Genomic DNA, 13,602 nt, shown 5'->3' with positions numbered 1-13,602 from the left:
GAACAGAGAAGGTGCTGAGTTCCTTGCCCAGTAGCATTTGAATAGTTTAGATGGTGATTTCTTGAGCAACCTGTAGCAATAAACTGGCAAAGTTCTAGTTTGTTGATTTAGAAAATTTTTAGACTGTTAGCTGCCACTCCCTCCCTTACAATTAAATAGTAAGCAAGATAAATTCACCACAGTGGGGCTTTTATTTGGAAAGAAAGAAGTCACAGGTAGGCTAGGTGTGGTGATACACATCTTTAATTCTGGTTCTAGAGATGGAGGTAGAGGGATTGTTCTGAGTTTAAGGCGGGCCTGAGATACTGCAGCAAGAACCAGGCTAGCTGCGACTGCAAGCCACACCAAAAACAAAAGGCTGGGCACAATCATTGCCTCCCAGCCCATGAAAGGCCAAGGTGGATGGATGGATGGGTCTCTGAGTTTGAGGTCAGCATGGTCTACATAGGGAGTTTCAGGCCAGTCAGAAACACATAGTGAGATTCTGTTTCAAAATATAAAAACAAGCCGGGCGGTGGTGGCGCATGCCTTTAATCCCAGCACTTGGGAGGCAGAGGCAGGCGGATCTCTGTGAGTTCGAGGCCAGCCTGGTCTACAGAGCTAGTTCCAAGACAGGCTCCAAAAACCACAGAGAAACCCTGTCTCGAAAAAACAAAACAAAAAAAACCCAAAAAAACAAAATATAAAAACAAGTCACAAAGTGTCTGTTTGCATCTACATCCTTGTGTCTGGCCTCCTGGCAGGTTTCAAGTGATTTGCTTTAAGAACAATTTAAAGAAATCATCCATATTTTAAAATTGGGGCAATTAGGCTGGGTGTGGTGGCTTACACACCTTTAATCCCAACACCCAAGAGGCAGAGGCAGGCAGATTTTTGTGAGTTTCAGGCTGGCTTGGTTAACATATAGTGAAGTGAGTTCCAAGACAGCCAAAGCTGTGTGAAGAGACCCACCTCCAAATGAGGGTGTGTGTGTGGGGGGGGGGAGAGTATGGGGAGGAGAGAGTATCTAAAAGTTTAGGGATTTCCAACTTTGCTTTAAAGAGAAAAGGCTGCATAAAACTTTGCTGAATTGCTTGAGAGTACTGGGTGAGGGTCTGGAGTTAAAGTGTGTTGCCACTGACAGTTGGTGGCCAAAGCACAGCCCCTCAGGACTACTGGCTAGTAGCTGTTTACATGCAGGGCCTTGAGTTTTCATCTTTCATCAGACTTTCTTCTAGCATAAAGCCTGTGGGACTGTGTTCTGATCAAGGTATAAGCTGAAGACTGGCCTTGTAGAATAGTTGAGGAGTTATTGGATGAAACTGGAAGACTCTTCAGAGGGAACTACTTAATCTCCTGAGGGAGAGTGAGGGAGTGTGGTAAGGACGAGATACCAAGAGCACTGCTGCCTGAGGCCCTGGAGCAAAGCTATGGATGAGCTTGCCAAGGAAACTGTTGTGTTAGCCCCAGCTAGCCTTTCCTTCTTTGCCCCTTCCTGTGGACTGGGTATAAATAACACCAATGGTTTCATTCTCTTAAAGCCCCTTCTACCCCAGTCATCTCATAGGTGTGAGGATGACTAAGCAGAACTTAACTACCACAATGGAAAGGGGAAAGAAAAATGCCAGGCAGAAGTCTTGTGCAGTGTCCTTTTGTTTGGAGAAGGGAGCCAAGGTTCCTTGGAGTATTTCTCTCTGGTCAGAGGCTTCTCCCAGGCAGTGCTGTCCTGTGCTCTATGTAGGGGAAGGGAAGGGAACAGGCAGGGACATTGGAAGATCAGCTGTGCATCTCACTGAGATACTTGGGTAACCTTACTGAACTTCCCCACTTCCTTTCCAGCTTCCTGTGAACGGGAGTTGTTAACCACAAGGTCTATCAAGGCTCTTTCCTATTCGGATTAATTTTCACTGTATCAATTGAGTCAGAAGTTAAGATCCGCCCGGGCGGTGGTGGTGCACGCCTTTAATCCCAGCACTCGGGAGGCAGATCTCTGAGTTCGAGGCCAGCCTGGTCTACAAAAGCTAGTTCCAGGACAGGAACCAAAAGCTACGGAGAAACCCTGTCTCGAAAATCCAAAAAAAAAAAAAAAGTTAAGATCCTGATTGTCGAGATTTCATTCAGAGAATCTCCTACTCAGACTGGACCAGCTTTCTTCCCTAGAGCTAGGCTAAAGCAATGGGACTCTAGGTATGTGGTCTAGGTCAAGACTTCTGGCTCATGCTGGGTAGGGTGAGCTCCCATAGGTGCTGAGTACTTAGCAAGCAGATAGACACTTCTTGGAAGGAATGTGAGGATTCCTACATCCTGTGTGTGGTTTAGATTGCTTCATTACTGAGATGTCCTCTTCTGGTCTGAATATGTAGAACGTAGGGTTGGTAGAATCTGGGGTCCAAGTGTCAGCCATCTCAGAACAGAGGTGGACTAGGACAGTGCTCAGGTTTATCCAAACAGAGCCCATGTCTTGAACCTGATCTTTATGTGACAGGAACTGCTTGGCTCTCACCAAGTTGAAAAGTCACATAGTCAGCCATTGGTTTGAACAGCCTACTAAGAGATAGGCCCTGGGCCTTCTCCTGGGCCCTAGAGAGAGCAGCCTGGCCTTATTGTTTACATTCCCATAGGGAAGCAGTGAACTAACTACCAATTATCTGTCCCTGCCTAACAAATCACCTCCCAAAATAGCAGCTTAAAGAAACTGCCATCTTGAGGGTGTGTGTGCAGTCCTGTTATCCCAGCTACTTTGGAGGCAGTTTTGTAGAGAAGTACTGGGCAGTGACTAGGGGCAGGCATTGTTAAGGTGTTGGCATGATCAGAGTGATCATTCTAGCCAGAGAAACTGCACTCGGTTTCCCTCAAGGACAGAGATGGCTTGTGTAGAAGAGGAGGGCTCAGATGTTTAGGGGACTCTGCATTCTGTTGTGGACGCTAGAGAGCAATGACACTGGCAGTGACATGCTTTAAGATTCCTCAGGTTGGGGCTGGAGAGATGGCTCAGTGGTTGAGAGCATTGCCTGCTCTTCCAGAGGTCCTGAGTTCAATTCCCAGCAACCACGTGGTGGCTCACAACCATCTGTAATGGGGTCTGGTGCCCTCTTCTGGCCTGCAGGCATACACACAGACAGAATACTTGTATACATAATAAATAAATAAATATTTTAAAAAAAGATTCCTCAGGTTAATAAGCTGCATGGTGGTGGCACACAGGTTTAATCCCAGCGCTTGTGAGGCAGAGGCAGGTAGATGTTGTTGCATTTAAGATGAGGCCAGCCAGAGGAACTCTGTCTTGAAAAGCAGCAACAAAATGCTCAAAGATTCCTCAGGTTTGGGGAGAATGGGGTGGGGAGCAAGATGGAAGCAGAAAGGCCTACAGCAAACTTGTGCAAGACAGCAGTAGACATGAAGGAAATAAAGGCATAGCTACTTGCTGGAGATTTCTTGTTCCCTCAGTTAGACACATTTTGATACCTAGTAGCATAAATGATCCAGAAAATGATTGAGCCAAAATTCCAAGATGGTAAGGGTTAAAGGTTGTTTTTAGTTGCGTTGTTTCTTAGGGATTTTAAGCAGTCCAGAAGGTTGTTTTGTTTTGATCTAAAACAGGACTTTAAATCATGGTATTCAAGTAAGATTTCAATACAAAAATTTCCTTTGCCTTCTGTCAGAGCAGAATGTAGGCAATGTCTTTGTTTATACCTGTAGATCTGCTTTCCTAGGAAATGTGGGGCTGGAGAGAGGGCTCGACTTAGTTAATAGCACTTGCCGTTCTTTCAGAGTACTTCAATTCTGTTCCCAAAACTTATGTGGGGTGGCTCTAGTGTCCTCCTGGTCTCTGCGGGTACTGCACTTACAAGTGCATACACACGCACACAGCGCCATACATATAATTAAAAAGAAAATCTTTTGTTTTTTTGAGACAGGGTTTTTCTGCATGGCCCTATCTATGTCCTGGAATTGCACTCTGTAGACTTGGCTGGCCTTGGAACTCACAGAGACCTACCTCTGCCTTCCTAGTTCTGGAATAAAAGGCACCTGCCACCACTGGAGATCTCGTGACTACAATCTTTGGCTTCATCTGCTCTAGTATCTGATCAAGTTGGGGGCCCAGTGAAGCTCTGTGCCCTTAAAACACTCTAGGCAGCTGGAAAGTATAGAGTCTGTCCTCTTGCTTTCCTTTCCAGAGATATTGCAAGAGAAACCCCTATCAGAGGGATGTTTTCATTCCAGCACTGGGGGAGCTGAGAAGGAAAGGAATCTAAGGCCAGCCTTGACTGCACAACAGGTTTGGAGGCCAGTCTGGCCTACATGAGATGGCCATGCTGGACCTTACTGTGGGTTTTGACCAGCTGGATAAGACTTTTCATCAGTAGGTCTAGAGCAGGCTGAGAAAGCATGGAGAAGCCAGTTCTGACTTTGGTCTTTTTTTTTTCACAGTGGGTGTTGTATACAACACTTAGCCAAGCTGCTGTGCCTCTATTAGGTCTTAGCTCATTAGATCTGTCGCATGGGTGGCAAGGTTGCCTTATAGATTCTGGTTAAAGTGCTGGGATATGCTTACTTCTTACATGCTTATCAGAGTTCTGAATCTCCATCCCATTCATTTTTACCACAGTCATTTGGGGCCCAGTTCTGGGCATGATCCTTTTTTGTGAGAAAACGGACTGTCAAGATGATTCAGTGGTTACGAGCCCTGGCTGCTCTTATAGAGGTCCTGGGTTCATTTCCCAGAGCTCATGTGGCAGTTCACAACTGTCTGTATGTAACTCCAGTCCAGAGGACCTGCTATCTTCATAACAGACATACATGCAAGGAAAACATCAATGCACATAAAAAATAAGAATAAATCTTTAAAAGAAAAAAGAAAACGGAGCTCCTATGGGTTCAGAAATTAACTTAAGGTTGTGCAGTAGTAGTTAGTAGCTGAGATTTGCCTGTTAAACATTTACTCAAGTTACTACCTTACCTATTGCCTAGTCTGCATTCTCCCTAAGAGAAGAAAGAGAATGTGTGTTATATGTACATACATGCATATGCACAGAACTACAAAACTTAAGCTGTTTCTGGAAGGAGGGAGTCCCATTGCCCCTCTGGCAGGCTGGAAGCTGGGCTCTCTGGGCATAAGACTAGTGAGTGGGTTTGAGCCAAGTCTTGGGGACTTTGGATCCTGCCAGGGAGCCTTGACCCTTCTTCCCCTCAAGAAATGTTCTTTTAGTTACGTTAGGGCCTTACAGATCTGTTGGAAAGAGAGCTGATGACCTTGGGGATTTTTCAGGTCTGGCCTGAAGAGTAGGAAGGGTGGACTGGCTCTCCACAGGGTTTATGAAGTCCTCTGGGCCACCAACTATTATGTGCTGGGCCTTTTAGCCTTTTGAAGTGGAAAATTTGTTTAAATTACTCAGGCAATAACAATTCATCATCAAAAATGTCCAAAAGGAAAAACCTTGGCATTGTGTCCCACCAACCACCATGAGTACTAGTAAGCACTAATAGGATTACATCTTTCTCTAAATCTAAATAGTACTGCCTGCTAGAAATACAATACAGTGGACTGGGAATGTTACTCAATGTATAAGAGTGCTTGCTTAGCACGGATGAGGAAAGTTGTCTAGCTTCTAGCAGGCTTGGGAGAAGGAAGGCAGGAACTTTCAGTCAGTGCCAGACAGCTATAGAGGGAGGCACACACAACTGCTGCTTGTGGTCTTCACTCTCTTCCTGTCCCTTTTGGGACATGAGTCATGCTCAGAATTCACATGTGCACTTGTTCCTGCCCTGGCTGAGAGAACCCTGGCAGTATAGGCACACTTACCTTTGCTACAAGAACCAGTGTTCTTCCCCCTATACCTGCTGCCTTCTCAGAGTTCCCGTAGCCTGCCATTTGGTTTTGGAAGTAGCCATAGAAGAAATCAGTGGAGAGTAGGCCACTCTTTTGGTCTTGTCCAGGAAGTGTCTCCAAACTACCAGGACACCATTGGTAGATGCTGACCAACAGGGCTAGAGTGGGAGGGACTATGAGAGACTCCTTCACGGGCAGCTCTGCGCACTTCCGCCCAGCTTCCATGTGGAAGGCGTCCTCGTGTCAAGGTACACAGAAGCTAGTTTCCTTGTTGCTTTGTCCTCTCATTCCAAAGTGAAATGTTTTTTGGGCTGCCTCCAACGGTACTTTTGCCTGCTGCCAGACAGCTACCCCTTTGAAGGAGGCAGCTAGTTTGCCCTTGTAGTGACTGATACATGTGCAAGGATAGCATGAGTGCAGTGAGCAGTGTGCTTGCTGTTGGAGTTTTGCAGGGACAGCCTGTGAATTCTGTGCCCCGGGTGCCTTTGGATTGCATTGCTAAGTCAGGCTGTCTCTGCTCTGTTCCGTTCTACTACCCTGTCCATTTACAATGGACTGTGTGTCACCGTGTACTCTTCAGTCTGCTGCTGCCCCCACATGGATGCTGTGATGAAGGGCCTTTCTGGGGCAACTTTGGATCAGCCCTCAGGTGGAAAGGGTCAAGATTGCTGGTGACTGAGACTCTGCCAGCTAGGGAAGGCAGCCTTCTCCACACTTGACTCAAGCCCATTCTTTATTATCACCATCATGCTTGCTGCCATGAGCCAAGTCTGCAAGTTGGGAGGGATCTCCAGGGATCAAGAGGTGGCTTGCCTTGCATTCCTTGGAGTTCTGTTGTCCTGAGACAAGATGTTGCTCAAGGTGGCAGTGGCCTACCAGCTACAGTGTCCTGCTGGTAGCTGGAACAGGTATGAGCTAGGACAAATCAGTACCAAGTAGCTATCAGTCCACCATCAAGGTCTCCTTCAGAGAACTTGGATTGTGTTTTTGCATTTGTTCTTCCTGACTTGCCTTCATTTCTTGGGAAGAGCCCAGGCTTAAAGATTGTTTTAGGACAGAGTGGTCCCTGGATGGAGATAGTACTGATCCCACTGTCAGCCTTGTCATCTTATACCAGATCCTGTTTGTTGTGGTCTGGCCTTCACCGTTCCACAGCACATCATATGCACCCATAATTCATAGTTCATCCATTGCTGACTGGAATTGTAAGCACTCAGATTGGTTACTGTTGCCCTTCTGCCTATAATATAACAGGCACAGACCTCAGACTTTTCCTGAGCCTCTTGCTGCCTGAGATTCTGTATATCTCATGTACAGCACCAGGCAGTAGCATATGAGACAGTCACAAGTAGGCTAAAGAATAAAGTGCTGAGCACTAGGAGTGGGGATTGGCTGTTCATCATTGCTTTCCAGTGGCAGGATCCCAGGCCTGGGATCTGAAAATCAGTTTGCTGGAAACTGAACCCAGAACCTTAGGAGAATTGAGTGAGGGATTTATCACTGAGCCACATCCATGATCCAGTTCACTATTAAGACCAGTCAGGAAAGTCATGTCTCAGTTCTAGTGGGAAGGCAGCAGCTTATTCTAATGAGATAGATGGAGTGGTGGTGGGTTAGGAAGTGCTTATTAGCTCTGGTCATCAAAGGCCAGGAAAGGTAACTTGTTAGACATTTAGTTTTCCCCTTGGCCTAAATGCATATCCTGACTTTTCACCTTGCTTCCCCTTTCTGACATCCTTTTTGACATTTTGATCTGTGGGCTTTTTAGCTTCTTGCACCATCTGCCTCAATTCTGCTTCTGGAAGCAAAATTTTCTGGGGCTTTGGATTTTGCTTGAACCCAAGATATTGCTGTTTAGTAGGCCATGGGGCATTGCCTTTATTTATGATAACAAGAGCTTCAACTACCCCTCCACACATACATAGGTGAACCCTTTATTCATAGGGCTGACTGGTTGGTAAACTCTTTGTCCCTGGCTCTGTTTTCATCATTAAAACTTCCTGACCCCTCTCCTAATCACGTATGAACCCCTAGCAGGGCTGGAGGCCAGGCCCTTTTCTTTATGGAGGGAAGATTCCAGCATTGCAGACCTTCCTGGTTTTGGGGGGAGAGAACCTGTTTCTACCCCTCTTTGATCCTTTGACCACAGAAGTGCCATGGTTGCATTTCCACAACTGTGAGGTGAGGGTTTTCACTGTTTGCCTATCCTAAATTCAGATTTAACTGGACGTCTTGAGTTTCAGTGTACTGTCTGCCGGCCATGTCTGACTTCATGCTCATCATTGAGGTGTCTTTAGGACCCATCTTAGTCCATTGCTCCATGTTGAAGAGGAAATGTCATGGTGTTTAAGAATCCCTCCTTTAGAGAGCGGGACATCCGTCCTCGGGTCGCAGTGTTTGTGGTGTTGATCACCCGGGAGTGAATTAAAAATGGGTGATGTTGAGAAAGGCAAGAAGATTTTTGTTCAGAAGTGTGCCCAGTGCCACACTGTGGAAAAGGGAGACAAGCATAAGACTGGACCAAATCTTCGCGGTCTCTTTGGGAGGAAGACAGGTCAGGTGGCTGATTCTCATATACAGATGCCAACAAGAACAAAGGCATCACCTGGGGAGAGGATACCCTGATGGAGTGTTTGGAGAATCCCAAAAAGTACATCCCTGGTACAAAAACTATCTTCGCTGGAATTAAGAAGAAGGGAGAGCCGGGCGGTGATGGCACACACCTTTAATCCCAGCACTCTGAGTTCAAGGCCAGCCTGGTCTCTACGAGAGCTAGTTCTAGGACAGGCTCCAAAGCTACAGAGAAACCCTGTCTCAAACAAACAAACAAACAAACGAAAATGAAGAAGGGAGAAAGGGCAGACCTAATAGCTTATCTTAAAAAGGCTACTAATGAGTAATTCCACTGCCTTATTTATTACAAAACAAATGTCTCATGGCTTTTTAATGTGTTCCATAATTTAATTCATACCCCACAATTCAGATTATGAACGGCTAACAATGCTTTGTTGGACAGTCCTGATTAGGGAAAAATCATGAACGGCTAACAGTGTTTTGTTGGTTAGTCTTGACTAAGGAAAAGTGACTTGTAGAAAAGTGGATATGATCTTTTTAAAAGTAACGATTCCAGTTGCGTGATATTAAAGTTCTACTTTCCACAAGGATGGGAGTGACTCCTCAAACCTATTAAGTGGTTTTATAATTAAATTTATATAATTGGACATATGAATATGTTTAAAACACTGGGGAAATTCTGTCACCATCTCAGAAACGAGAAGACTCTCCTATGGTAAAGTTTGTACTCTCTGCTGTTACAGGCCATGGCTAAAAGGTCAGGAGGCAACTGTCTATTCTTGACTCAATGGTGTTGTTTTATTAGAATTCCCTAAGTCAAAGGATGCTGTCTTTTAATGTTGAAAGGCACTTACTGTGGTCTGTGTATAATATGCCAATTAAGGAATATTTAGCACATGCTATAGTTGATCTATTAAGTTAAAATGCCTTTAGAAACCAGCAGCTTAGACCTTACCTTTTAATTCTTTATTATCTAAAACTGAATTGTAATTCAGAATTGTCCTTAAACACCCTTTCAGAAACAAAACAAAACTGGAACTTCTATACATGTGTGATTGCTGGTGGCATTCTTTGTCAGCTTTTTATGGAAGGATTAAAATAAAGGAGATGTTTGCACAGTAATAAGGTTAAAAAGAAAAAGGGAATCCCTAATTTTTGGTCAGAATTCTGGTGCATGTGAGGAAGCAGATGGATAATAGAAACTCAGTCATTTGTGTGGGGAAAGCTGCTTCCTACCCTGTGAGCGGGAATGGGTGCACACAGTTTTTTGCTGGGGAGAGGATTGGCTTTGCCAAGTTGGAAAGCTCTACATTGGGAAGCTGCAATTTCATGTCCCAGGACCACTTCAACAGCAATTCACTGCTGATGTGGCCCTCAGGTTGCTTCCAAACCGCAGGCTCCCAGTATACAATGAATATTTTCCTCTTCAGTCCTGGCTAGGTTAGGTGTTATCAGTGTATCCACTCCCATAATCAGGACAGTAGAAAATAATTTCTTGTATAAACAGAAGCCTCTCCCAGTATCCAGCTGTTTGAGATTTTTGATTTAGGGCAGTAGAGGTGACACGAAGTTGTCATCTTTGGAGGCTAAGGCAGGGAGATTTGACAGCAGCCTGGGCTTTTTTTCTTTTCCCTTTATTATTAATTTATTTTTTATATGCATGAGGGTTCTGCCCACATGTATGTCAATGCCATCTGCATGCATTTTACTTTTGGTTTTTTGAGACAAGATTTCTCTGTTTAGCTCTGGCTGTCCTTGAACTTGTTCTATGGACCAGGTTGGCCTCAACTCAGATCCTCCCGCCTCTGCCTCCTAAGTTATGGGATTAAAGGTGTGCACCACCGCCACCACCCAGCTGCAGTCAGTGCCCTTGAACTGATAATCATCCCTCCATCCCCACCTGGACTTATTAGTTAGCCTGTTTCAAAGATGAACAACAACAAAAAAGTTTGTAGTACTGTAGGCGGTTGCTTATCACGACAGAAATTATCTGTGTTAGGGTAAGCATCATCTTGGGGACAGTGACAGTTGAATCCAGTTTGCAGCAGAGCACTCTTGTGTCTGAAGCAGAATGGGGCTTGGGAGTGACTTGGGAATCCAGAGGGCTGTAGCTTAATGGAAATGTTTTCAGGAATGAAATTTGAAGTTAAGAGTAGTGGTGCATGTCTTTGCCTTTGATCTCAGAACTCATGAGGTGGAGCTCTGACTTCCAGGCCAGTGAGGGCTATATAGTGAAAGGAATGAAATTTGACAGGTAGCACTCACCAGTAATTTTAGTAATTGAGAGATGGAGACAGAAGAATTGAGAGTTCAGACCAGCCTGAGCTACTTGAAACCCTGTCTCAAAAATCCTTCCTCAAATAAACAGTGACTTAACTAACAGTATCAGCCTGTGTAATTTTGCTGTTTGCTTGTTTAGGGGCTAAACCCCTCTTGGAGCATTAAGTCTGTGTTCAGGGCAAGGGAAGCACCCCAACCACAGGACTGGCAGTGGGTTATAGTACTGCCTGGGGGTACTTTCACGCTTTCCCACAGTTGGCCTTGGGTGCCTAGATTGATGTGAGAATCCAACTGCTTGGTCTCAATGGAGAGGGGAAACATAGGTTTACAGTGAGCTTTCAACACTAAGACTCTGGTTCTGGATGCTGGGGACCTGCGCTTGTAGAGCTCCCGGCAGTTCTCTGTAAGACACACGGCTAGCTTATGAGGCAAGATGTGCTTGGCAGAGACTACCTGCTAGTTGAGTGAGCTTCTCTGAACCTTGGTTTCCTTGTCATAATGATACCTGCTTTCTTGAGTGGTTGTGAGACATGAGTTAGCTGTGCACATACTAGAGTTTGGCATTTTTAGGGCGGGTTGAACTGGTGATGAGAAAGGTCTATCCCTCCTGAGTGAGATAGGTTCACAGATGCCAGCACTTGAGGGGTCATTGGGCACTTGGAATCCCCAACACCGTAGGCTGAGTTAGAACCTGATCTAGAATTGTTTACTACATAGCATCTTCCTGTTGGGTAGTGGTGGAGGAGGGGATTCTTAAGGCTTTTACATTAAGGCTTTACTATGGAGACCAAAGAATCACCCACTTTGCTTCAACATACTGTGTGTGAAAAGAAGTCTTTTCCCTCTGCTCAGCACTAGAAAGTGGCATCCTTTGGAAGAGAATCAGTGGCATCTCCTTAGAAGAAACCTACACAGTCTTTGCTTAAGTTAACACACAACTGAAGGTGGTAGTTGCTGATTTGACTAGAATCCAATAATCTCTTCAGAAAAGGCCAATCAGGGCGCTGGGATTTCAGCCCTTTATCAGGAACTGGTACCACCTGTGGGGGTGGCCATAGCCACTATTGAACTGCAAAGTCCCTGTCTGGACAGGAGTGGGAGCGCTGAATGCATGGGTTACCACAAGCTAACGTTAGTCTGTTGGGCTTGGCCAGGCTAGCAAACATCATGTAACTGCTGCCTAGACCCGCAGACTCATGCACTATAATACAAGGTGGGGGTGTTGGTCTACAACTTTCATTTCTGCAGGGTTTCAAGTGGTCTGATTTTCTGAAGTCTGCCCCCTCCTGCCCGCAGCCCCTCCTGTGTTTTATCTTCAGGCCTGGGGCCTGGGTAGGAAGGGTGGGTAGAGGGAGGCCTCTGAGAAATGACAGTCCAGGCCATAGAGAGCCCATACAAGGTATGGAGGCTACCTGTACATTCTTATTACTCTGTAGAGAAACTTCCTGTTGGGGTGTTGATGGAATTTGTAGGAATGGGACAAAGACTTGACCATCTCTAGGTTCTGACTCTTGACTACCTAGGCTGACCTGGGAAGGATAGACAGAAGTGGGTCACCTCCCTCCCTGTGGCTTTACTGACTCCCATAGTCAGGGCTCTTGGCAAGGGTGAGGCAGAACCCTGTGCTTTGGTCCAAGGTTTTGCTGAGGAGCCTTCCTGGAGCAAAGTTTGGTGGAGGACCTTGGGGAGGCTAGCAGATGATCAGGTCACTCACTGGCCCTCAAGGCCAGTGCCATTTGGTCTTCTCTGGCCCATAGCTTCGTTCCCACCTTTTCCTGGTGGTTAAGTCATGCTCTTTAATATCAGAATACGCACTCCAGGTCTTGTGGCTTGCTGACTCTGACTTTGGCAAACACTTGGTTTTTTGAGACAGGGTTTCTCTGTAGCTTTGGAGCCTGTCCTGGAACTAGCTCTTGTATTCACAAAGATCCACCTGGGATTAAAGGCATGCACCACCACTGCCCATCTGGCAAACACTTATACGCATATATCTTGATTTTCTTGTTCATGGGACCAGCAAAAGAAATGAATTTATCTTTATCTTAAAGGTTATGATACCCAGCTGGGGCAGTGGTGGTGCATGCATTTAATCCCAGTACTCAGGAGGCAGAGGTGTACGAGGCTACCCTGGTCTACATAGTAAGTTCTAGGACAGCCAGGGCTGTTACACAGAGGAACTAAAAAAAAAAAAGGTGTGAGGCCTATGTCATGTTTAACTGTAGCTATAATCATTAGCATCTCACACCTTGCTTGGGATGAGGTTTTTGTCTTTTTTGACTTTTCTCATGCCTGCAGAGCCCTATCAGCTTTTAGTGCAGCTGAGGAAGCTGCTGTTGCAGGGGTGACTGGCAGTGCTCTCAACAACTATGCTTCAGATAGAGTTAGTGCCTGGCCTTGGGCCCAGGGCCTCTGAGAGCCAGTAATAGCTAGGCTCAGGAACGCTCAGACTAAAGGCCAAAGGTTGGGACCAGAACTTCACAAGAGTCTGCTAGGGTCAGGCCTTGAGCTAGGTTCTATGCTTGCTGCTGCGAGAGTAACCTGGTTCTTGTACTCATCAGGAAACCTGTTGTCCGGAGAGACCACTAGGTAACTGGGTAGATAAATGTGTACTATGTCCTGAGAGCTCCTGGATTTACTCGGGTTCAATAAGACATTGGTTTTGGCCTGATAGGAGAGCTGGGTGTAAGGGTGGGATAGCTGGCTGGTTTGTGAATCTCAGCCTGTTAGGTATTGGTCTGTAAGATATAATAACCAGCACCAAGAAATCTTTGACCTCCCATTCTGGTTCCACACTGGCCAACTAATCCTTCCTGTAGACTTACCAACTAGCCCATCCCATTCCTCCACCCATACTGACCCATGGTTTCAATCCAGTATTTTTTTCCCCTACCCATTCCTTATGCCATGGCCAGACAGGGTTGGGTCACTATACCTTCACC

The 13,602-nt window shown here is 45.7% G+C and overlaps 1 protein-coding gene and 1 pseudogene across 1 annotated transcript in view; both read left to right on the top strand.

The window, feature by feature from the left end:
• The window catches only part of Larp1 (La ribonucleoprotein 1, translational regulator), a 47,293-nt gene that overhangs the window by 10,204 nt on the left and 23,487 nt on the right, over positions 1-13,602 (top strand). The window lies entirely within an intron of this gene.
• LOC142859419 (cytochrome c, somatic-like) lies at positions 8,206-8,744 on the top strand (annotated as a pseudogene).

This window comes from Microtus pennsylvanicus, chromosome 11 (genome assembly GCF_037038515.1).
Source record: "Microtus pennsylvanicus isolate mMicPen1 chromosome 11, mMicPen1.hap1, whole genome shotgun sequence".
NCBI classification, from domain to species: Eukaryota; Metazoa; Chordata; class Mammalia; order Rodentia; family Cricetidae; genus Microtus; species Microtus pennsylvanicus.
This window is presented reverse-complemented; position numbering and strand designations above follow the sequence as displayed.